Source organism: Nyctereutes procyonoides, unplaced genomic scaffold (genome assembly GCF_905146905.1).
Source record: "Nyctereutes procyonoides isolate TBG_1078 unplaced genomic scaffold, NYPRO_anot_genome, whole genome shotgun sequence".
Lineage (NCBI taxonomy): Eukaryota > Metazoa > Chordata > Mammalia > Carnivora > Canidae > Nyctereutes > Nyctereutes procyonoides.
In genome coordinates this window covers 22353062-22378484 of record NW_026575159.1, presented here as the reverse complement: position 1 = coordinate 22378484, position 25423 = coordinate 22353062, and the positions used below count along the sequence as shown (strand labels likewise).

The following is a 25423-nucleotide window of genomic DNA, read 5'->3' as shown; positions in this document are numbered from 1 at the left end:
CCTCTCGCTGCCCTGCGTAATTACATTGCGAGGACATTGGGCCCGCCCGGATTTTACAGAATAACCTGCTGATCTCAAAAACCTTAATCACGTCTGCAAAGTGCCTTTTGCCATTTGAGGTAACCTAGTCCCAAGTGCCAGGAATAGGACACGGGCATCTTGTGGGTGGTGGTGTGGGGCGGGGACTTACACATCCCCCCTGCCCCGAGTTGCACAGCTGGAGAGTAGACAGTCTGGGTGGGGGGTGCCCAGGGGGCTTGCTTCCTCAAACCACTGTCATCACGTTTTGCTCGGTTCCCGTTCCCGGCAGCTTTCCCACCCACGACAGGTGGACAGGGCTCGCAGCTGGCTCGGCCCTTGGTGGGTTCCCCCGCCGCACACCCCGTAGCCAGGGCAAGGGGCAGCCCAGGCAGGAATGGACAGGGAGTGTGGCCCCCAGGAAGCCCAGCCTGGCTCCCCAGGCCTCTGGGTCTTTAATCTCCTTCCAGTTGGAGACAAGCTCTCCCAGTGTCTGGATGGCCCTCTTCCTGGAATGGCACCCAGGCCTCCTCCTGAGAGCCATCCTTGCTCTCAACAAGTATTTGCCATCTACGACCTGCGTGCCAGGGCCCCGCTTCCTTTCCCAAGAGGAAAATCATGCCTATGTGGACGCTCAGGGTCGAGTCAACAAAACAAAAACGCCCACAATACTTAGATAATGCAGTTGCCAGGAGGGTGGCAGCCTAAATTATAATCATCCTTTTGGCAATACATGAGAGGCACAAGAAATATTAACGCACTGACCGAAATTCCAACTCTTGGGAAATTTCCCTACGAAAAATACAAGATTTATACCATTCTGTTAACAAACACGTGTGACTAGTTAATTATAGCACATCCGCCCAAGAAAATACGTAGCCGCAAAAAGAACTACGGGACATGCAAACGTGCTTAATACGTGATGTTTTCAGGCGTAACCTCACGCCCACCAACAGGGAACTGATTCACGAGGTGAGGTGCATCCTGACAACAGCACTAGCAGCTGTCAGAGAAGACGTGGGCATCGTCCCACCTGCCAAAAGAGAAGGAGATCTCTGTTACGTACGCGGGTTATGCACGGAAAAATTCCGGAGGGGTTTGAGTGCCGTAGTTCTGAGGTCAGAACTGTTAAGTCCGCAGCTTTTTATGTGTCTAATACAGGGGTGGGGTGCCTGGCTGGCTCAGTCAGAAGAACATGGGACTCTTGATCTCGGGGTTGTGAGTTCGAGCCCCATGTGGGGTGTAGAGGTGACTTAAATACCAAAAAAAAATTTTAATTAAAAATTTAAAAAATATCTATTACATAGATTACATATAAAATATATAATAAAGTGGTGGTGATGACAAGTCTTGCCATAAAGCACATAGCAGCTTTAATAAATTTGAAGCTACACATATTCACCTGTAACTCAGCTGCTTCACCTCTTGGGCACGAATGAAATTCTTTCCTACGTGAGCACAAGGAGACAGGGCAAAGGATATCCCTGCAAAAGCCCTGTTTAAAAGAGCAAAATGCTGCAGGCACCCGGGGGGCTCGGTCGGTGAGGTGTCTGCCTTCGGCTCAGGTCGCCATCCCAGGGCCCTGGGATGGAGCCTCGTGTTGGGCTCCCTGCTTCTCCTTCTCCCTCTGTCCTTCCTACCTGTTCATTCCTTTCTCTCTCTCTCTCTCTCTCAAATAAATAGATAAAACCTAAAAAACAAAACAAAAAGAGAAAAAACACTGGAATAATGCAGATGTCATCTCCAGAACGGACCAAACAATCGTGGTCACCTATACAGTGGAATGCTTGCTGATGAAGCATTGACAAATTCTTGGGATGAATTAACTGGTTTTTCCAGGTGCTGTTCTAATACCTAGAAGATGGCCCGTTCTCCGTTCTCGTGGAGCTTGCCCGGCAGTAGAGGAGGGAGGGGAACAGAGGGCTGGAGAGACCAGCTCCCGGGTTTCACGTGGCGGTAATGAACCGCTCTGAGTCACTCCACGAACAGCCCAGGGCTGCATGTAGCCACACGAATAGCGCTGAGCAAAAAAAGAAAGGTGCAGAAGGATCCATGCAAAATGAAACCATTTGTATAATAGGTAGTTTTAGCAACCAACACAACTCTACACATTGTCTGTAGTTACGCAGCGATGAAGGGCCAACTCGGGACCAAGGGAGGGGGCGGTGGCTCAGCAGGGGACACGGGATGTCCCTGTCCTGTCTCCTCCTCCCACAGAAGAGGAAAGAAGAAAAGAAGGAGCGAAGGGGAGCAGGGAAGAGAAAGATCCGATGGAAACGTGGCAAACCCTGAAGAGAGGGGAGCGCACGTGGGACGGTAGCCGAGCGCTTGGCCGCACGGCAGGGCCAGTTTGGTGGCGCGAAGAGGGCCAGGCTCTTCGGGAAGGAGGCGCTGGCTGAGCAGGCCATCTCTCCCCTCAGGCCGCAAACTCTCTCCCCACGGAAAGAAATGAAAACCCAAACCATTTCTGTCTCCTGGACATAAGCCGTGGGCCGGCGGCCTCCCCTCCGTCCTGCTCTGCGCCCTGCTCCTCTTCAGCTGGCCCCCCTGCTTGGTTTCCTCCCTCGTCTGGCCTCCCCCCTTGTGAAACTTCAGGGTCTGGTCACAGAGCATCTGGGACCCCTGGGAACAGCCCCGCTGCCCGTGCCAGCGCTCGAGCTGTGTGCAGCCCCAGGGCTCACAACAGTCCCCTACTCCTTGACCTTTTCCGGGGAAATAGGATCCGAGCACCTGCTGGGGGCCAGGGCCTGTCCTGCGTGCTTGGGAGTGGGGGGAGCACGATCCCCTTTTCTTTTCTTTTTTTTTTTTTTAAATTTTATTTATTCATGAGAGACAGAGAGAGGCAGAGACACAGGCAGAGGGAGAAGCAGGGCCTGACGTGGGTCTCCAGGATCATGCCCTGGGTTGAAGGCAGGCACTAAACTGCTGAGCCACCCCGGGCATCCCACCCCGGGGTCCTTTAGAGACTTCATTTTTCTTTTTCCTTCAATGAGGTTTAAAGTGAACTTTCGTCTATCCAAAAAATAAAATTCTGTTGTAGGCTTATGACTCTCTTCCAGAAAGAAGAACGAAAAAGAAGAAAGAAAGAAAGAAAGAAAGAAAGAAGAAAGAAAGAAAGAAAGAAAGAAGAAAGAAGAAGAAAGAAAGAAGAAAGAAAGAAAGAAAGAAAGAAAGAAGAAAGAAAGAAAGAAAGAAAGAAGAAGAAAGAAAGAAAGAAAGAAAGAAAGAAAGAAAGAAAGAAAGAAAGAAAGAAAGAAAGAAGAAAGAAAGAAAGAAAAAGAAAGAGGCAGGATTTGGGGTAAAACGGTGTCATTTTCCCAACTGGTAGTTGTTGGGAAGAATCGCTTTACTCCTTGTCCCTCCAAAATACCTCCGGTGTGGCAGGCCTGTGACTTTTACCAGCTGCCTTTCTCTGGTGACAATGCCCGTGCTTCACATGTGCTGGCCACTGTTAGTAAGACGTTTGCAAGAAGGACCGGCTCCTCTCACCAATCAGGTGCTGCACCCAAAGACTTACTTACTTACTTACTTATTTATTATTTATTTATTTATTTATTTATTTATTATGAGAGAAAGAGCACGCACAGGCAGGAGGAGGAGCAGAGGGAGAGGCAGAAGAGAGCTGAGCAGGGAGCCCGAAATGGGGCTCGATCCCACGACCCTAAGATCATGACCTGATCCAAAACTAGAATCAGTGATTTGACCAACTGAGCCACTGAGGCCTCCCAAACACTATTTTTTCCCCTATGGTTATTTTTTTTCCCCAGGTATTTTAAGGATGGAAAATAAATCCAGTCCTTGTTTACCCCATCTTGGTTAGAAGTTCCCCAGATCTGTCTTTACCTGTAAAGCCTCTTCCTACTGGTGATCCCTACTATCATGTCAATGTGGTTACCCAGTGACTTGGTTACCAGGTATCCAAAGGCGAATTTTCTATTTTTTTTTAAAAAAGATTTTCTTTATTTATTCATGAGAGACACTGACAGAGAGGCAAAGACACAGGCAGAGGGAGAAGCAGGCTCCATGCAGGGAGCCCGATGTGGGACTAGATCTGGGAACCACAGGATCACGCCCTGAGCTGAAGGCAGATGCTCAACTACTGAGCCACCCGGGTGTCCCAAAAGGTGAATTTTCTAGAGTGACTTTTGGTAATAGTAGTGGGATTAACCACAAGGTTTATAGCCTGGAGACCAGGTTCGAGTCCGGTTCCTGCTACTAAATAAATGACTTTGGGCATGCCACTCTGACTTTGTTTTCTGGCAGATGGCAGTCATAGCATCATGTGTACAGGCCTCCACCACCTTGGCCGTCACAGGTGACATGCCCACCCCAGCGCTGGCAGCTGTGGGGGACCTTGCCCAGCTGCTCGGAGCTGCCTGCCACAGCAAATGCTGGGTGAGAGGGAGGGCGAGGCTTGCTGTCAAGCCCAGTGTTTCTCACACTGATCATGCCTTAGACCCACTCAGCAAAGGTGATCAACATGCAGGTTCCAGGGCCCTATCAGACTAGACTAGATGGGGTGAGGTCTGGAAATCTGTATTTTCAGCAACTCCTCTAGAAGACCCTGATGGAAGTGGCTCTGGGACTCTGCTTTAAGGAAAACTTAATTTGTCATCTCTAGAATGGGAATAATTATAAAACTCCAGTGTTATGAGCATTACATGATATTAATTTTATAATAAAAATTGGGGGGTGGGGCACCTGCATAACTCAGTTAAGCATCTGCCTTCAGCTCAGGTCATGGCCTCAGGGCCCTGGGATCAAGCCCCACATCGGGCTCCCTGCTCAGTGGGGACTCTGCTTCTCCTTCTCCCTCTATCTGCTACTTCCCTTGCTTGTGCTCTGTGTGTGTGTGTGTGTGTGTGTGTGTGTGTCAAATAAATAAATAAAATCCTAAAATATTTTTTTTAAGAAGGACATACCATTGAAAGTCTGGAGAGCTGGGCTTTAGTCCTGACTGTGTCTCTAACTTGCTCTGTGACCTTCTGCAAGTCACTCAACCTCTCCGTGATTCAGTTTCCTCACATGCAAAGGGAAAGGAATAGTGTTGCTTTACCTTCATCCCGGGATTGTTAAGTGACATCACAGGAGACCATGGCTATGGAAATCCTTTGAAATGTAGGAAGTGCTGATCTTCTGAAATACGGTCCCATGGAAAATGGAAGTAGAGCCGCCAAGCAAGCTGGCAGATGTGAAAGGCATCCCGGAGGCAGCCAGGACTTCAGGGAGAGCGGGAGGTGAAGGGGTCTTGACTGGGTGCAGGCCAGGGGGGCATCCTTGGGAAGGCAGGGAATGTTCTAGGCATGGGTCCAAAGAGGCCAGGGAGACGGAGGGAGCTTTCCAGGTGAGGCAGAAGACTTCCATACCACAGGGAGAATGGAGAGACCAGAAGAGCCACAGCAGTAAAGTGGGGGCAGCGAGAATCATAGTATCCACACGGAGGCATCTAGAGCAGTGACATTGGAACTAAAACAGAAAAAATCCCACATGACTGAAGCATATGGATAAGGTTACCATGTATGTAAAGGTTAAAAACATGTAAAGCAGTATTTCATGTCTCTTTTGTAAGTGCATATATATGCAGGTGTGGTAAGAGTATACATGTGTTTAGCAAGCGCTTGTATGGGCTTTTAAGGCCCCAGACACTATTCTAGGTGCTTTTTTGAGAGAGAGAGACGGCGTGGGTGAGTGGGGGTGGGGAGGGGCAGAGGGAGATGGAGAGAATCCTGCGCAGGCTCCACGCTCAGCACAGAGTCCGACACGGGGCTCGATCCCAGGACCCTGAGATCGTGACCTGAGTGGCAACCAAGAGTCTGACGCTTCACCCACGGAGCCACCCAGGGACCCTATTCCAGGTGTTTTAGAAACAGTTCGTTTACCCCTGAAAACATGCTAAGATGAGCTATTATTCATGTTCCCAGTCTGCGGGTGAGGACCCTGCGGGCCCCCGAGATGGGGGGTAATTAATGGGTCAAAGGCACACAGCAGGTGGCGGCAGAAGCTGGTTTCCCTTGGGTCACCGTGGGTCCAGAATCCATGCTCCCAACTACAGTGCTGGCTCTCGGCGACAAAGACAGAGACTAATGTCAGGACAGAGGATCCCAGGGAGGAGGAGGAGGGACGGAAGGGTGTACAGAGAGCTCCAACTCTCTGAGGTTTGGGGCTGTTCTTTCTTTCTTCCTTTTTTTTTTCTTTTTTTTCTTTTTTAAGAATCTGAACCAATATGACTATCAGTTTGCTGGTGCTGCCATAACAAAGAACCGAAGACTCAGTGGCTTCAACCATAGAAATGTATGTTCTCACAATTCCCGGAGGCTGGGAGTCCAGGCTCGGGGGGTCGGCAGGGACGGCTCCTTCTCAGCCCCTCTCCCTGACTGGAGGATGAAGACCTCTGTCCACGGCTGCGTCCTAATTGCCCCTATAAGGATGCCGTTCACGGCAGATTGGAGCCCATCCCTGTGGCCTCGTTTTAGCATAATCACCTCCCTGAAGACCCTGTCTCCGAACACAATCACAGTCTCAGGTACTGGGGGTTAAGACTTCAGTGTATGAATGCAGGGGGCGGGGGGTGGGCAACCTTCAGCCTACAGATCCTGGTCGGATAACGAGACGTGGCGGGCTGGTGGCGGGCACACGGGTCCCGTGCTCTACACGGATTTGTATGCATAAAAGGTCCCCTAATAAAAAAGCCAGCGGGACTCATTACGATGCCGCCCTTGGTAAGGAGGAGGCCCCCAGCTGGGAGGCAGAAGAGTCCAGGAGAAAGGAGGTGGCCCCGCGGCCTCTCAGGCTGCACACTCAAAGCCCTTGAGGCACACGGGAGCGTTCTGACATCGCAGCCGCACCCAGAATCCATGAACTCAGAACCTTGGGCTGAGGCTCATGCACCAGAGGACAAACGGGTTCCCCAGGTGCTTGGAATACGCACCCGCACCCGGGCTGAGAAGCACTGCTCAAGCTGGCTTCGGGGGAATCACCTGGAGGGTTTGTGAAGCCCAGGGTGCTGCCCCATCTCTGAGTCTGGGACAGGGCTGAGGCTTTCCTGTTCCTTTTTTTTTCTTTTTTAAGATTTTATTTATTTATTCATGTGAGACACACAGAGAGGCAGAGACATAGCAGAGAGAGAAGCAGGCTCCCTGCGGGGAGCCCGATGTGGGACTTGATCCCTGTTCTCCAGGATCATGCCCTGGGTTGAAGGCAGCACTAAACCGCTGAGCCACCCGGGCTGCCCGGGCTTTCCTGTTCTAATCGGTTCTCCGTGCTGCTGATGCTGCGGATCCAAAGACCAGACCCGGAGAACACCGCTCTGAGTGGGTGCACGCTCGCAACCTGCAGGCAGACACCTGTCGTTTGACGAGCACAGGTTTTGGTGAAGACTGAATGTGGATGCCTGAGGGTGGGGTACATGCGGTCCCCATCACCAGTCTCCACAGCTCCCTAGCGCTTGCTTGGGTGGGCTTCTCTGCGGAGGGTGAGGGTCTGTAGGGACTCTCCACTCCGTGGTGGACGTGTCAGGCAAGGTCAGGGGCCCTTTGCTCAATGACATCAGTATCCTTTCCCTGCTTGTCCATCCATTCGGTATTTAGCACACGTGTATTTAGCACTTGCTATGTTTTGGGTACCGTGCTAAGGGCTGGGCCCACGGTGCTGAATAAGACCTAGTATCTGGCCTGGAGGAAATGAGACTGAAGGAGAACCAGTAGTTCTCTCTCCTGTGTGGGTTCCAGGCTGTCAGTGTGTGCCAGGCCTATTGTTTAAACCTCTGTGGGATTGACAGCCTTGCACATCAGTGAATAAGGAAGTGAGCTTCAACAAGGTAGATACAGTGTGATCGCAAGTATATTAAAATGCATTTTAAAAGGAGAGGCAGGGGCACCAGGGTGGTTCAGTTGGTTAAGCGTCTGCCTTTGGCTCAGGTCATGATCTCAGGATTGAGCACCAAGTGAGGCTCTGAGCTCAAGGGGTGCCTGCTTCTCCCTCTCCCTCTGCCCCGTGCTCTGCTTGTGCCCCTCCCTCTCAAATAAAAAATAAATAAATAAATAAATAAATAAATAAATAAATAAATAAAATCTTAAAAAGATAAAAAGAGATAATACATGAAGTTGTTAAGAACAGTTGACCCTGGAAGGACCATAATGGATGGGTTTTGCTTGCTTTCTCACACTTTTCTCATGCGATGTTTCTAGAATTAGCATCATTACTTTCATAGTTAGAAATAATAACTCATATAAACACCCTCCCCTCCCTGTGTGTGTGTGTGTGTGTGTGCACGTGAGTGTCAGCACATCTGTGCCTGTGGTCCAGGGTGGAGAGACGTTTTATGCTTAGAGACATGACTCACATTCAATTGAGTGAATGGTTTTATTTCAGTGCCATCAGAGGGGGGACATTTGATTCCTCCCCTCGCTGATGCAAGATCACCCCTCCACATAACTAATTTTTTCTGTCCAATACAAATTGGCCCATTCACAAGCCAATTCCTCTGAAGGTAACTGCTTTTCAGGGATGCCTCCACGACACATCACATTTCCTGGCTTTTCAGGAGACTCAGGCTCTGGGAGGTTGGGAAACGCTGCTCACTCCCTCCCTAGATGACCCCAGGAAATGTGCTGTGTTCTCAGTGGTAACTCTCACTTTCTAATGTAGTGACAGTGGCCATACATCCTCTCCTCTCACCTCCCCGTAGTCGCTGGGGGAGACCCAGAGGCGTGGAGACAAAGGGGGCCTGGCTCTCCCTGCTTCGGTCCCCTTTGGGCTGCTGACCACACACTGCGTACCAGGCACATGCAAAATTCATTTGTGTAGTTCCAAGTCATCAGAGTCTAGGTGACGGTTTCTAGAGCTCCCCCAAAGATGTCTTTGGCTTGCTTTCCCCCACAGACACATGTTTTGGAAAATTTTGTGTGCCATATAGTGACAACGACAAACTGCCACTGGTTTTGCACGTTCCAGGTGAAATTCTACTTACACGATCCCTTTCAGTCTGCACAGCAATGCTGTCTGTGGCGGAGAGGTCACCGCCCCCCATTTTATGAAAGCAGGACACACGAGGCACAGAGAGGCTACTTACTTTCCCCAGGGCCCTGCAGCTGCTCAGAGCTAGGACTTGAACTCAGGCCCCTCAAACTGGGCCCAGAGCTTTTCCACTACACCACAATCTTTTTCCTGAGACAGAAATTAAGTTATAATAATAATAATAATAATATCAAAACTGCATCATTCAATATGAATTCCTCTTACTTTCAATCGGTAAAGAATCATTTACATAAGCTGGCTGCTGGGAAGGAGTTCTAGTACCCAGTTGCTGGGATTTTGACATTCACTTCGTCGGTGGCACCCGATTGTGGACATTGTGAAATGTTGAAAATACGCTAATGGCTTTGCTCACCAGTCCCAACCCCACCAGGTTTTCCTTCCTTCCCTCCTTCCTCCCTCAACCCCCTTCCTTTTTTAAATTCAGGTGAAAATCTTGTAATCTATAGCTAACCATTTTGAAATGATCAATTAGTGGCATTTATTACATTCACTATGTTGTACAACCACTGCCTCGACTTAGTTCCACAATTTTCATCACCCCAAAAGGAAGTGGGTGTCTGTTAAGCAATTACTGCCCAATTTCCCTGTCCCTGGAAACCATCACTCGCTAGCTTTTTTTTTTTTTTAAGATTTTAGTTATTTATTCATGAGAGACACACACACACACACAGAGAGAGAGAGAGGAGAGAGAGAGAGAGAGAGAGAGGCAGAGACACAGGCAGAGGGAGAAGCAGGCTCCACGCAGGGAACCCAATGTGGGACTCGATCCTGGATCCTGGGATCACACCCTGAGCCAAAGGCCGACACCCAACCACGAAGCCACCCAGGCATCCCACTCGCTAGCTTTTGGAGCCTGCTCTGGGTTCCCAGGTTAAGATGCCTGTTCCAGTCTCGGGGGCCAGTGGAATCCTCCAACCCGAAGGGACTCTCTGAGCCACCTGCAAGCCCCCTTCCACTTGGCCCTCACGAAATTCAGTGACTTTGGGCTGTGAGTCTCCTCCCTTACGTCTGCTGGTTCTGAATGGCCAGAGGTACAGGAACCCTGACAACAGGGTACGCAAAGTGTCACTGAGTTTGCTTTACCGCGTGGGATGTGGAACCTCCTTAACGGCAAAGTACTAACCAGCAGGACAAACCAGTGCTCTCTCGTCTCCTAACTTCCACCTTCTGTTGCCTTCCACGCGTAATATCATTCACTCTGGTGAAAAGGCAAATGCTCAGCAGGGAAAGGCATATTTTTGAAGGGCTTTTGCATATACGAGGGAAAGAGCCAGCAACTTTGCTTGAAAGATGTGTGGACAGCATGTGCTGTGGGAGAATAGGATTCGGAGATTGCAAGTAAAATGTGCATGCTGTTTTACAGCCTAGAAAGCATTAAAAATTCATGATCTCATATACTCTTCTCAACCACAGAAGATAATGTTTTTATTCCCATTTTACAGATGAGGAAACGAGTCAGAAGGTAAATGATGCCCAAAGCTGCACAGCTGGGAATTGTAGGCTAGCCTTCCCGACCCCCCAAATCAATGCTCCTTACAGGACACCAAATACCATGGACTGAATGTTTGTGCTTCTCCCCGATTCCTATGTGGAAACCTAATCCCCAGTGGGATGGTGGTGGAGGTGGAGCCTTCGGGAGTGATTGGGTCCTGAGAGTGGAGCCTTCATAAATGGGATGAGTGCCCTTGTGACAGAGACCCCGGAGGGCTCCTTCCCTTCTTCGGTCACCGTCAGGAGGGCACACCGAAGAAGGCTAGGAACCAGAGAGTGGACCCTCCCTCACCAGCCACCAGCGATGGAGGGGCCTTCATCTTGGGCTTCCCAGCCTCCAGAACCATGAGAAATAAATGTCATGCAAGCCACCCAGACTCTGGTGTTTTGTTGCAGCAGCCCCAACAGCCCGAGGCCCTGGGCTTCAACCTGTCACTGCCTGGGTTGATACCCCAGGGGCACAGAGCAGGCCACTGCAGGGGTGGATCGCTGTAGGTACTTCCCAGACATTATCCCCAGGATATAATGCTTGAATTTGTCAAATCTATCAGGACCTGATTGGGTGAGCAAGATCAGAGGCCCAGAACCATCCTCTTAGCCTCACTGTATCCACTGAGTGGAAACTCATAAGCACGAGTGGGATTCTTCATCTCGGACATCTCTGAATTCAGTGGAGTGCAGGGTAAGTGTGATCCAGCTCCTGCGCACAACTTCACCTTTTCTTCCCTGCTTCCCAACCCTCTACATTTACCCTCTGTGTTACATTCGCTCCGAACTGTTTGCAGTTCCCAAGCATGCCAGAAAGGTCTTTACCCTTTTGCCTTTCACAATTTTTTTTTTTTTTTTTTTTTTGCCTTTCACAATTATTGTGAGGATAATTACAACAATGCTGAGAGGGGCTCTTCTGGGTCTTACTAATGGGTTAGGTTCTACACATGCATTGTTTCATTTAATTCCCCACCACAACCTAATGAAGCTTATTGTCAATCCCATTTAATAAATAAGCAAACTGAGGTTTGGAGTGAAGAGCTGAGCCTTGGAGCCAGACAATCTGGGTTCATGCCCAACTCCACCGCTAGCTATCTAATTAGTCTGACCTTGGGCAGATTCCAACTCTCTCCCGGCTCTGGTATCTTGCATAACACCGAGCATGATGAACCTGCCTCGTGGGGCTGTTCTGAGAATTAAATTAGATGGGCACAGCGTTTGGCAACCGGTTAGAACTTCAAAAATGTTCGGAATTCTTAATGCCCACTTTGTAAGTGGCCAAGAAAGAAATGGACTCGGCTCAGCTCAGCTTCCAACTCCTCTGCTCCTCACGTTCCTAGTTCAAGACCCAGCTGGGTCGCCTCCTTTCCACCAGGGCGAGGTGGCCCGCAGGTCCTCTCTTTAGAGATGAGGGCACTGACGCTCAGGTAAGCTTCCAAGTGCTTCTTTTTCACTTTGCCCAAATGCCTCTCTGGACTTCTAGGAAGAGTTTTAGGATCTCTTCTGCCCTCTCTGGGGCTCCCTCCTTGCCAAGTTGAATAGACACCCTTCCCCCTCGGTCTCCTCTGCGCCGTCATCTGGGCTGCTTTCCTGCAGATAGAAGGCAGGGAGCCCCTTGCAAGTCCTGTTGGAATCGGATCTTGGGGGGGGGGGCAGGTAATAGCACTGGGCCTGGGTAAGCGGAAGGCTTTAGATATCTTTGTAAAAGAAGCCCACCGGTCATAATTAGGTAAGCCAACAATTGATATTATTTGGGCACATCCCAGCCCCCAACTCATCCAGGATAGCTGGAGGTGGAGGGTGGAAGGACACTGAAGGCTTTGGGTGTAACTCTGGATGCCCTGCTAGAGGTCAGCGGAAAGATACTTTAAAGAACATGGTCTATATTCCCGAGAAATGCGGTGGAATTTCAAGACAATGATAGGATGGGCTTGGGGGGGGGGGCGCGGAGCAAGGCACAGGGAAGATGGCCAGTGCAGCTCCCCAGGCATGTTGCACTGTTACATGGGGGAAATGTATTCTGTGCCATTACAGACACTGGGAATGATGGGGTCTCCCCACCCCCGACGCTGTTCCCATTCAGAGGAGCTTTCTGTCTGGGAATCTCTGTACTAAAAGTCCTTGGAGAGCCAGTCATGATGGCACAGGCGCCCCCACCCTCTCCCCCTGGCCCTGCTTTATTTTCCCCCCTAGCACTTAGCTTCACCAGACACATCAGATATTTACTGACTGCAGTCCTCCCTGCCTCCCAGGCCAGAATTTTTTTGGGTGGGTGGGTGGGTGTGTGTGTGTTCCCGGCCGGGTCCCCCAGGGCCTAGATCAGTCCCCGGCACTTAGTAGGTCCTCAATAAATAATCTGTGGACGGTGGCGAGTGAAGGTTGGGACCCCGCAGCGAGGCGGGCCTGGCGGGCGTCCTGGAGGAGCGCAGGGGAGGGGGGAGCCGAGCCAGGCCAGGACCCTCGCGCTGGAGCTGGGGCCCGGGCGCACAGGCTGTAACCTGGGGTCAGCCCTGCGCCTCCGGGGGCTGGGGTTCCCCAGCTGGGCAGGGGGCGTCGAGCGCCCCCCAGCCCTGCCTGCTCCCCTCCCCGCCAGCGCGCCCCCTGCAGCGGCTCCCCCGCCAGGCCAGGCAGCCGGGACTCGCCCAAGGTCACCCCGCCGCGGCTCCCCTGCGCCTCCCGGGGCTGGGGTTCCCGGGTCTGAGCGCCCCCACCCCGGCTCCCCTCCCCGCCAGCGCGCCCCCTGCAGCGGCTCCCCCGCCAGGCCAGGCAGCCGGGACTCGCCCAAGGTCACCCCGCCGCGGCTCCCCCTGCGCCTCCCGGGGCTGGGGTTCCCGGGTCTGAGCGCCCCCACCCCGGCTCCCCTCCCCTCCCCGCCCCGCCAGCGCGCCCCCTGCAGCGGCTCCCCCTGCAGCGGCTCCCCCGCCAGGCCAGGCAGCCGGGACTCGCCCAAGGTCACCCCGCCGCGGCTCCCCTGCGCCTCCCGGGGCTGGGGTTCCCGGGTCTGAGCGCCCCCACCCCGGCTCCCCTCCCCTCCCCTCCCCTCCCCGCCCCGCCAGCGCGCCCCCTGCAGCGGCTCCCCCTGCAGCGGCTCCCCCGCCAGGCCAGCCGGGACTCGCCCAAGGTCACCCCGCCGCGGCCCCCCTGCGGCCCCGTGCCCGCCGCGGGTTTTGGGGTGGGGGCCGGCGCGGGGCGGTCCCGGGGCGCCGCGCGCGCTGACGCGGGGCCCGCGGTGCGGCGGGGACGGGGCGCGGGGGGAGGCGGCGTCGGCGAGCGTCCTCCTTTTGTGCGAGCGCCCGCGGCTCGGCTGCGCGAAGGTGAACAGCGCTTCCTCTTCCTCCTCGAGGCGTCTCTTCCTTTTATAGTTATTTCTCGCCTGGCGCTCCCCGGGGCGCCGCCGCCGCCGCCGCCGCCGCCGCTCGCTCCTGCTGCCGCTGCCGCTGCCGCTGCCGCTGCCGCCGCGGCGGGGGCCGCTCGCGAACCTGTGGCGGTGACGTGAGACCCGCCGACCCGGAAACGGCGGCGGCGCCCGAGGCCCCGAGGCTCCGAGGCTCCCGCGCTGCAGCGCCCGCGCCCCGCGCCCCGCGCCCCGCGCCCCTCGCCGCTCGCCGGCCGCCAGGTAGGTGCCCGGGCCCCGCCGCCCCCCCAGCGCGCCCAGCTCGCCCGCGCGCCCCCGGAGCCGCCTGCGCCCGGCGCGGGAGCGGGAGCGGGTGCGGGTGCGGGAGCGGGAGCGGGTGCGGAGGCGGGCGGGGGCGGGGGGCGGGCGGGGGCGCACTCGCCGCGGGGCCTCCGCCCGGGTGCACGCAGCTGCGGGGAGCGCGCGGCGGGAGGGGGCGCTCGGGGGCGCTCGGGGTGGCTCCCCGCCCCCCAGCCCCGGGGGCCAGGTGAGGGTGCAGGGTCCGCTCCGGCCCCGCGCACTGCAGCCCCCGGGCAACTTGCACCGGCGGCTGGGGCTGCAGGCGCTTCGAATAGAGGAACTAAGGGCGGGGGGTGCTGAGCAAAATCTCCAATGGCCTCAAGACTTCCTCCTGGGGTAACCACCCGCCCGTGTTTAGAGAGCACTTCCTCTTTGCCCTTTATGTTTTTTTTCATCATCTTTTTCTTTTCTTTTCTCTTCTTTTTTTTTGAAATGGAAGTTCAGGGCCCTCGGGTGGATGCCCTTGCAGCCTGCAGGGCTTTCCTGGGGCTGCGTGCACACAGCGTGGGTCTCGAACCTGAGTGTTGAGGGTGGGAGGAAAGAGGAACCGAGGCGGAGGACTTCCCGGGTCGGAGGAGGGGGCGGCGGCTCGGATCCCCACCCTGCTGCAAGAAATGGAGCCGATGGGGGAGGGGTTGAGCGGGAAGGAGGCACCGCTGGGGAGTGTCACGTGGACTTTGCACCTCTGCTTGATTGCTGGCCCTGCCACCTTCCCAGCTGTGTGACCTTGGACAAGCCGCTTACCCTCTCTGGGTGGTAGAGGGCTGTCTGTAAAATGGGTGCTTTGAGGAGGGCCTAGGGAAAGTGAGCGTGGATTTCCTGGCCTGGAGGGGGAGCAGTCATGGAAAGTGTCATTGTCACTGGCCTCCCCTCCAATTTTTGCATCCCCACCGCCTACACGGGGTCCCTGGCCGGTCCCTGGCCGCATGGGAGGCTCTGGGTAGAAATTTGTGAAATGACGACCTGGCTCGTGAATTTTGAGAAATGAGTGGGGGTGGGTCTACATTTTGGCTTCCTTGCCCAGGAACATCCATCCCACAATCCCCAGAGAGCCACATTTTGCCACCTGGGATCTGTGTAATCCATCCCCTCCCCGAGGCGGATTATCTTGTGAAAATATTGATTCCTTGTGAAAAGGAGCTTAAACTCTGACTTTGAGCCTCTCCTATTCCTGAAAGATTGCATTCTGTGGAAATGAAAAGGAAGCATCATTTTGATTGCCACCGCCAGATGACTGTCCGAGGAGGGTTGCCAGGGCTCACAGCTGGGCTGTTTTCCCAGACTTGGGGGGTTCCTGTAAACACAGAGGCAGCTGGGGGAGAGGTGGCTTTCTTCCTCGGAGGGGCATGCAGGAGTGGTCTGCGGGCCTGAGCTTTCTTCCTGGGGGGGCACGTCGGAGTTCACATTTTCCAGATCTTGCTAGGCTTTTGGCACAGGGAGGAGCAGTGTGTGTGCTGGAGGAGAGACACTGGGTTGGGTTAAGGCGCAGGGTCGGTGGGTGGGGGACCTTGGAAATGGCCTTCAGTTAAAGGTGTCTGCACTTCACTTTGGTGGGAGATTTTCAAGCAATTTTGGCTTTCCTTGACAGCCGCCCTTTCTATCTCAGCTCCCAAAGCCTTCTGTGTGCCTCTTGTAGGATCTTAGCTGTGGGTTTGTTTTTTTTTTCCCCCACATCCGGAGGGCAGGAGGTGAGCCTGGGTGCTACTATTATTGTAGGAGCAATCGCAGGCACCTTCACGCACTAGCCGCCCGCAGTTTGACACGTGCACATGCATTTTTAAGATGCAGAGACTGGTCACGGTTACCTGCAAAGCAGAGGTTTTGGTTACCTGCGAAGCAGAGGTTTTGTTCTAATTTTACAAGACTTGGAGCGAGTGCGGGACTTGGCCCCCAGACCCTCCTCCGGGAGGCGGTGGGTGCGGGACCTCACCCGGCTTCCACACGCAGCCGTGCTCCCCCTCCGCCCCGTGGGCTCTGCTCCCTTGGCGGTCCCCTGGCACCTGGCAGGCTGTCCGGCATATGCTTGGGGCCACAGCACACGTCTTGTGACTGATGCACGAGAGCAAGATGCTCTCCCCTCCGCCCTTTACGGAGGTACAGTCGCCGGTCTGCACCTCAAGGGCAGGGCCCTGGCCTGCGGGTGACCTTGACCCTGGCCTGTGCGTGACCTTGAAAGCGTTCTTTGGCAGGTCCTCCCCGGTGCATCTCGATTCCCGGGTCTGGAATCCCCGTCTTGACAGCTCTTACTTTGGGATCCAGACACCGTGACAGGAGGGACTCTTGAGAGGACGCCCGTGCCAAAAGATGGTGGCCTTGTGCTCAGCGTTGCTGCCACCTCCCCGCGTGCGGGGACCCCGTCCCGTGGCTCCGGCAGCCTGGGACTTGGCCGTCTTCGGGGAGACCAGCTTCCAGCGCGCGCGCTGCGTGGGGCCGTGTTGTGTCAGGGACAGATCGGGCTAAAAGCGGGTCCACCTTCCCTGCGCCGGCCAGGTGGCCTGCGGGAGGGCGCTGCAACTGGGGCCACCGGGTCCCCATCTGCCAACAGGCCAAGTCATCCCCGCCCGCCCCTGCGGGTCACTCGCAGGTTCCTGAGCGAGAGGGCAAGACCAACATCCACACACCCGCTTCTGCCTCCCCCTGCCCATCTGCCCCCCCCCCCCCCCCCCGCGTCAGAGCCTCAGCCTTCTTGTTTGTAGATGGGGGGGTGGTGGTGGTGGTGGTGCTCATGCAGCAGTGTGACCCCCGCAGCCGAGACCCTGGATGAGTGGCAATCATCATGTGTCTCCTCACCTGGAGCTTCTCCAAGGCCAGACCCAGTTCTCGGCTTTAGCTTGACTTGGACCTTCTCCAGAGAAGTAAAATGAGGCGGGAGGGGGACGTGGCTGATTTTATTCTTTCTCACTTTCCCTATCTGGGACACTTGATACAGGCCCCATAAAGAAAGCATCATTAAGATGGTGTTTTTCATCCATTTCAGAGGGCAAAGGTCTTTTTTTTTTCCCACTTTCTCATCAAGTTAACTCTTGATGTGCTCCGTGGCACTCACAACCTCCTTGTGGACCCCTTCCGGCTCTGCACCATCACCTGAGTCCCTCAGGTTCACAGATGGACAGAGTTCCTGTTGCTGGGGAATGAAGTTTTTTTTTTTTCTTTTGAGATTTTATTTATTTATTCATGAGAGGCAGACAGACCTAGGCAGAGGGAGAAGCAGGCTCCCTGCAGGGAACCCGATGTGGGACTTGATCCCAGAACTTGATCCCAGGGCTGAAGGCAGATGCTCAACTGCTGAGCCACCCAGGTGTCCCGGGAATGGAGTTTTGGATGGGTCTGAAAAGGAGTGCTCGGCCTCACCAGGCCGAAAGCAGGAGAGTAACTTCGTAGCCAAGAATGCATGAGGTTAAGGCAATTACATTTTTCCTGTCATCCTTTTCTACTTGTAGGGGCCCTGCGGGTATATTGCCGGGGTTCCCATCCTGGCTCTGCTGCATCCTAGCCCTGTGACCTTGGGCGAGGTTTGTCCTCTCTCCCTGGGTGTTCAGCATTCACATGAGGGTTGTTGTGAAGATGGACTCAGGTCGCGTGGAGGACCTCCCAGCACCGTGCATGGCACACAGGAGGTGCTCCCCAGTGTAGGTTTCTCTCTCCGCTCCCCCAGCTCTTTCCATCCCTCTCCCTGTCCCATTGTCCTATCCCTCCACTAACAGGGCTTCTCACTGGGAATTGAGCCCTACGCTGGGAGCTTCTTCCTCCATTCCGGTTCAAGGCTCGATGCTCTCCCAAACTAGTCGTTGACTCTCTAGCGTACGGCGCTTCCACTGAATGGGAAGATAAGTGTACCGGAGCTTGTCAAGAAGAGTAAATCAGGGAGTCACTGGAGTTTACATTCTGTCCCATTGATTTTTTTTTTTTCCTCCTTTCCAAAGACTTACTAGTTGCCATCTGCTCTGAGGGAAGGAGACATCATGTTCGTAAATATATAAATAATCGAAGTCAATGAGGAGATTTGTTTAAAGAAGTGTGGCTGAGAGTGGTATTAATAAATATTTAAGATGATCTGAAACCGTTAGAGGAATTGCAGGGTTTATTAAAAAACTGGAAACATGTTTTGGAAAAGTTACTTTTTTTTTTTAAGATTTGATTTATTTATTCATGAGAGACAGAGAGAAAGAGAGAGGCAGAGACACAGGTAGAGGGAGAAGCAGGCTCCATGCAGGGAGCCCGATGTGGGACTGGATCCTGGGTCTCCAGGATCACGCCCTGGGGCAAAGGCAGGTGCTAAACTGCTGAGCCACCAGGGCTGACCTGGAAAAGTTACTTTTCTTTCCAAGTTGATTAAGTGTCAAGAGTAGAGAATGAGGGAAGAGCTTTTTCTGAGCATGGACACAGGGTCCGTGAGGGGCAGGTGGCCTGCTTTGTCTCTGCTGTGGGGTGTGGGTTGGCAGCTGGGCAATCATCCGTTTATAGGGGCTGATGGGTGGTGAGGGTGACAGTAGCCAAATCCACAGAACCAGGGGTAAGGGACCTCAACATTTTTGAGAGCTGCTTGAGCTTCCTTGAGACTCAGTGGCAGGGGAGGGTGGCAGTGGGTACCACATGCCAGGAATCACCCTAGAGCATTTCAGATCCTGTTTGTGAGAGTCCCTGACAGCTTTCTAGAAGGTTCCTAAGACAAATCTTTTTTGGTTAATGACAGGCCATATTTTAGTAAGTCCCGCTAAGGCCTACGGGTTGGAAGGCTTCTAGGTGGTCAAAGCCAAGGATGTGGGATGGGGGCAGGTGAGAGCTGGGGGGCATCTGGGAGCAGTGCTTCCCCAATGAGCGTGCCCCCAAATCACTTGGGGGTTCCTTTGCAGATTCTGAGTCAGAGGCTGGGGGTGCACCGAGATTCTGCATTCCTTACTCTTTCCCATGGGAAGCTCTGGGCCATGGATCATACTTTGAGTAGGGAGAGCCTGGAGGCCCCCTCTCCCCTCCTTCATTCAGGACTGGACTCACATGGTTGTGACTCTGATAATGAATGACACCCGAGGGCCCTAAGACAGTTGAGAGCTCAGCTAGTGGAAGAGGCAGCCGTGCCCATTGGCCATATGATTAAAAAGATGGAGGCCTAGGACAGAGTACAGAGAGGACACAGAGGGGTGGCAAGAAGAGACCCTCCTTCATCTACCACAAAGCCGATACCCTCTCAACTGTTGAGGCAGGAAGGGAAGAGGTGTGAGCACAACAGGCCTTCACACGTGGTTGTGGGCTGGGAGGATTGAGCAGGAAGCTCAAGCTCAGATGTCAGGTTTTAGGCGTCCAGCACTCTTAATTTAACAGGAGGGAACTGGGACCCAGGAGGGGAAGCATCTTGCCCAAGAAGCCAAATCAGGCCTGGAACCTGTGTCTTAGCCCGGCCTTTCCGCATGGCTCCATGGTATCTGCCTGTGAGTGCCTTGGGCCAGGCCTCAGTGCAAGGCAGCCCCAGCCCAGCGGATGGTGCTGACTGGATGTCCTGCCCCAGCTCAGCGGTGCCAGTCCTGGTGACCTTCCTCCAGCAGAGGACAGAGCACTTAAATCCACGTGAGAAAGAAGGTCCAACACAAGAAAAGTGACAGGTCGAGTTCACATGCCGTCAGAAGCTGATGGCCTGCTTCCCACTCCGCCAGCATCCTCCGATGTGGGGAGTACAGCAGGGTGCATTTATATGGAGGGGTCAAGGGCGAGAGGAGGCTTGGGCAGCGAGTGCCGCCGTTGCTTATCTGCTTTGGGGAGCCTCATGTGACTGGCTCTGTCTGGCCACCCGGAGCTCTTGGGAATTTAAACCCAGTGCCTGCTCAGCAGACGATGCCACGGCATGGAACTCGAGGAGCCCTGGCCCTGCCACTCACCGGCTGTGTGACCTTGGGCCAGTCCCTCACCTTGCTGAGCCAGGACTGTCACGGTGAAGCTGGGCTAAGTACACCCGCCTCTCCAGAGGGTTGGAAGGACTCAGGTCATGTGCATGAGAGCTGCTAGCTGGCCTCCTGGTGGAAATGCTCCCCAGAGGCCCCCCTCCTTCTCCCGGGACCTAGTCACAGGTGAGTGAGAAGTGATTTGTCCAGTGCAAGTTTCAGGCCAGGGCCATCCTCTTGGCAGAGATGCAGGGTATGAATTTCATGGGAAGCGGACGTTTAAGATAATGCCCGACTGCTGCGGTGGCTTTATGCAAAACCAGACGCTGTGCTTGGGCCCTCAGGGGGTCTCCTGTGACAGGGGACACTGGTGCAGAACCGGGCGGCCTGGGTCAGCCGCGTCTCGGTTTGCAGCCGCTCCCTAGCTGTGGAGTCTTGCAGATTGCACAACCTCTTCTGGCATCACAGCGCCTGTTTTGCAGCTTGTTGTGGCTCTTACATCAGAAAATGTCTGAATGTGCCTGGCTCGTGGCCTGATGTCTGAGAGGTGCTGCAGAAACCGGGTCTGCTATCCACACAAGCCTCAGGGGCCGGGGCTCGGGGAGAGCGAACCGAATAACAGAGGCTTTTCCTGCGAGTCTCTGCAGGGCCCCCAGCTTTGCTCAAAACCAGAGTTGAAGCAGGATGCAGAAGGCAATGTGGAAGTGAAACTCGGTCAATAACATCCTAAAATGTCTGCTCTGCTCCCCTGAACTCTGGTTTTGCGTACTGCTCTGAGCCCCAGAGGTCCCAGAGGCCCCAGAGGCCAGGCTGTGTGCACAAGATCACACGGGCTTGTGAATGAAAGCCGGGTGACGTCTTCCAGTCCTTTCTGAGCAAGCCTTCGTCGTTCTCAGTGTTCAGTTCGCAATGGAGGAGCCGGATCCGTCCTGCTATTCCGTGACTGTAATGAAGCAAGCACCTACTGTGTGGTAGGCCCTGTGATGGGTCTGTGTGGGGGACACAGTGTGTGTGTCCCGCTGCCACCCACACAGGCCCCTAAGGCCTGTGCCGCTTGAGAAGGAAGGCTTTGTTTCCCTGGGCCAACCCGTGCCCCTGCCACCCAGGAACTGGAGATGCTCTCTGGCTGGGTTTGGGGACAGGATAGCAGGGGCAGTCACTTGACACCAGAGGGGACAGAGCAGCGGGCCGATGGAAGCGGGGTGGGAGAGGAGACTGAGGCAGCATATCCAGCCTTTTGTGCAGGCATTTATGGCCAAGCAAAGGCCTCCCCAAATCGTAAGCCGCCCATGAGCATCACGGTGTGGGTTTAGTGATTTTGTTTTATATTGGTCTCCCCTGAAATGATCACAGCTTTCCCTGTTGAGCATGGATGGTGTGTATTTGCATATTTGATTTCTTTCGTTCGCAGGAACTGTGTGAGGCAGGTCATGGTGCCCCCATCTCACAGGTGAGGACGCTGAGAAAACTCAGAGCTAGAAGGAAAGCACACCCCGCCAGCTTCAGTGCCCACCGCTATTTTGACTATCTCTTTCGAGTGAACCTCGATCATAACTCCAGAAATCTCCAAAGGGTGCAGGCTACAAAGAGTAACCACTGCGGCTGGCCGATGCTGCTGGAAGGGGGTGGTTTCCATGGTAGGCATCTCGGCCACCACCATCGCCGACACTACCTACTACGAGTGGTCAGCCAAGGAAGGTCAGAAATTATAGCTACTCTTGGAAGTAGATGGATCTAATTTGAGTGGTGAGGTTTTTTGGTAAATTCAGTGTGAAACTGACTCACACTATTAATACACTTCTTGTTGCATTTGGTCTTGGGATTTGCAGCGTGTCGCGTGGTCTGCGGGCACCCCCACAAGAGAAAGATTTGGGGGGGAGATAGGTACTGTGGGTTCATGCTTTGGGGGGGGTTGAATTTGAAAGGAAAATCCAATGTTTGGAAGCTGATCGTTGTAGCCTTGAGAAAGTCAGCAGATACAGCATTAATACTTCTGCGTGTTCCTCCCATCCATTTTCGCTGTGTGAAGTTGCCAGAACATTCTATGCGTGCGTTCCATCTTCCGCAGTATCCCTTTCATCTGACAACGTGGTGTGCTTCCTGGGCGGAAGGGCCAAGAATCCACATTGTTAACGAGCTCTCTCAGGTGATTCTGGTGCGGAGGTCCCCGTTACAGACCCAGTTAGAGAACCTCCAGGTGCTGTCCTCTCTTGCCCCCCTGTACCATGCGTTTCTAACTCTGGGCGTGCCAGGGGTGGGGTGGCTGGTGTTCAGATGGAAAGGACATTGAAGATCACCTAGTCCCATCCTTCCCCAGGCTTTTTTGGGGCATGGCTCCCCTAGGAAAGAGATTTGTGAGGTATGGTTTGGGAGATGGGCAATAAAAGAGGAAGCATGTCCTAGCTGGAGGTGACTGATCCCAGGGTCACCTGCCCAAAGTGCTGAGGTGGTCAACATCTCACCATAGGGGGAGCTTTGTCTGGGAATCCCACTTGGGCAGTGCCGATTCTCCTCCAACGTGGGATCTGTGTTGACAACCAGTGGAGGCCCAGAGAGATAATGTGAGTTGCCCAGAGTCACACAGCAGTTTGAGAATCATCCAGGCCACTCTTTGAAAGAATGAGGGAGCAGGCCAAGGAGAGGAATGCCCTATAAGGGCTGCACAGCCAGCTTGGGACCCAGTGCGAGGGCGGGTTTTCGTGCCCAGACAACTTTGTAAAGGTGGTTATAAAGCCAGGGGCCCTCCCCCCAGTGTTTGCCAGCCTGGGAGGCCTGGTTTCCTGTTGTGATCCGAGACTGATTCTCTGCCACTACCTAACAGACGACACATCCCTCACAACCTAAAAGCCCCGAAAGAGAGGAAACCTTACATAGTAGAGTCACATCTCAATCATGACTTTCAGAAGTCAGACAGCATGGTGAAAATGATCTCGGACAGTCTCCCAAATTGTCCCTGAGGGATCGTTTGCATATGCATGATTTTGTGTCTGTGATGCTGTGCAGTAACATGTAGGAGTAAACGTGTGGCATAAACAGTAGTGTCCGATGTCCAAAAAACAAACAAACAAAAAACTCAAATACAACTCAAATCCAATAGGCAAAATACACTTTTACACTATTTAAACTTTTATTATTTTTTTTAAGATGTATTCACTTATCAGAGAGAGAGTGGACAGGTGAGTGGGGGGAGGGGCAGAGGAAGAGAGAGAGAATCTCAAGCAGACTCCCTGCTAAGCAGGTAGCCTGACATGGGGCTCAATCTCATGACCCTGAGATCACAACCTGAGTCAGAACCAATAGTTGGACGCTTAACCAACCAATAATTTATTTAAAAAAAAAAAAAGGTTAGGTTGCTTGAATAGAGTTGAATATAGCTGAGTTAAAGTAGCATGTGATATGATTCCATTTATGTTGTCGTGCGTCGGGGACATTTTCAGAATGCACAGTTGTCCTGACCCGGTTGGTGTTGGGCGACATATATTATGTACATAATACATGCATGTGAGTATTCCGGGGGTCTCTCCAGCTTGAGTGTGATTAACTTCGGAGAGACTTTTTTGGAGACCGGCTGTCCTGTGTGTCAGACCTAGTGGATGGGATGGGTCTAGAGAGGCTTGACACTTTTTTTTTTTAATGCCACACCTGGGTGGCTCAAGGGTTGAGTGTCTGCCTTTGGCTCAGAGCATGATCCTGGGGTCCTGGAATCGAGTCCTGCATCGGGCTCCCTGCATGCAGCCTGCTTCTCCCTCTGCCTGCGTCTCTGCCTCTCTTATCTGTATGTTTTATGAATAAATAAGTAAAATCTTTAAAAAAAAAAAAAAGGAAAGGAAAGTCTCTGGTCGCAACAGCCCCCCAGAGTAGGACCTTTATGACTGCCCTTGATGCTGCACATCTGAAGGTTGTGTTTGAATGCCCCCATCTCGAGTTGATCTGAAAGGGCTCCTGGGCCCATGAGGGACCCCAGCCTTGGGAGGTGACCCTGGTCCCCGAGGCACTGCCTCCCACTGGGACCTTCTCTTTCCCAAGCAGCGTTTCTCAAAGTTTCAGTGGTGAAATACAGGGGAAGTGTAGAGAAACGACATTTGCATACTTGTGACTTTACCCTAGACCTCCCCCTTGCAGAAATAAATGGGGAATAAACAAGGTATGACCTATTAGGTCAGCCCCCCTTCCTCCAGCCCCCCTTCCTCCAGCACCTCCCTTCATGACTAGGAAGGTGGTCAAAACATGCCTCCCACAGGTAAATTGATCTTTGTCTCAAGACCTTGGACACCTAAAACTGAAAGAAAAGGAACCTGATCTTTTGTTCCCCTTCATATTAAGTAGCTGTTGGGATGGGGGGAGGGAGTATTTGATTCCACTTTGGAGCTAATTCTTATACTTTTATGGAGCTCCCACTCAACAAGGGGGAGTTGAAAAGACCCTGTGAGTGCATGTGCTGATGTGCAGAGGCCGGAATATTCCATAAGAGCTCACTGCAGAGAAAACCCAGCAGGTGCCCCTGTCCCCACCCCAATGATGCCTGTGAACAGTGTCACTGCCCTGTGAAGGCACCTATATCTTTTTGTTGGTGGCCAACTGGGTCCTCCAAAGACCCTTCTGGGAAACCATGGCAATTTATGTCAAGAGCCATGAAGATATTTGGAACATTTGACCCAGTGAACCTATTTCTTGGAAGCTTTCCTAAAGGAGAAATTAAAAATGTGGATAACATGTTGCATAAATACCAGCTCAGGGGGCGCCTGGGGGGCTCAGTTGGGTGAGCGTCTGACTCTTAGTTTCAGCTCAGGTCACCATCTTGGGGTCCCGGGGTCAAGCCCTGCATCGGGCTCTGTGCTCAGCAGGGAGTGTGCTTGTTTCTCTCCTTCTACCCCTCCATCTGCTCATGCCTCCTCTCTCCCTTTCCCTTTATTATTATTTTTTTAAGATTTATTTATTTATTTATTTTATGAGAGAGAGAAAGAGGCAGAGACACAGGAGGAGGGAGAAGCAGGCTCCATGCAGGGAGCCCGACGTGCGACTCAGTCCTGGGTCTCCAGGATCACACCCTGCGCCAAAGGCAGGTGCTAAACCTCTGAGCCACCCAGGGATCCCTCCCTTTCCCTTTAAAATAAATAAATAAATCCTAAAAAAAAAAAAAAAAAAAAAAAAAACAAACAAAGAAGGGATGATCAGTTCAGCTTCTCTTACAATAACATAATAAATTGGAAATAACCTAAGCGTCTGAAACTCACTAAGTACTCAGATCAGTTATCCTATAGCCATTGAGGTGAGAGCTTAAGAGTCTGGGGGAAAACTGAGAAAACCAGTTACTTTATTCCTA

General features: G+C 53.2%; 1 protein-coding gene across 7 annotated transcripts in view; it reads left to right on the top strand.

Annotated features, from left to right (window-relative positions):
• Positions 1-11210: 11210 nt before the first annotated feature.
• Positions 11211-25423, top strand: part of CYRIB (CYFIP related Rac1 interactor B) — a 146544-nt gene continuing 132331 nt past the window's right edge. For 2 of the 7 annotated variants that reach the window (XM_055314095.1, XM_055314099.1), the window contains exon 1: positions 11825-11960. The gene's annotated coding sequence lies outside the window, so the exon portion shown is untranslated. Of the gene's footprint in view, positions 11228-11823; positions 11961-13971; positions 14150-25423 lie in introns of those variants that run through there. The other 5 variants (XM_055314097.1, XM_055314101.1, XM_055314098.1 and 2 more) reach the window with 4 other exon arrangements.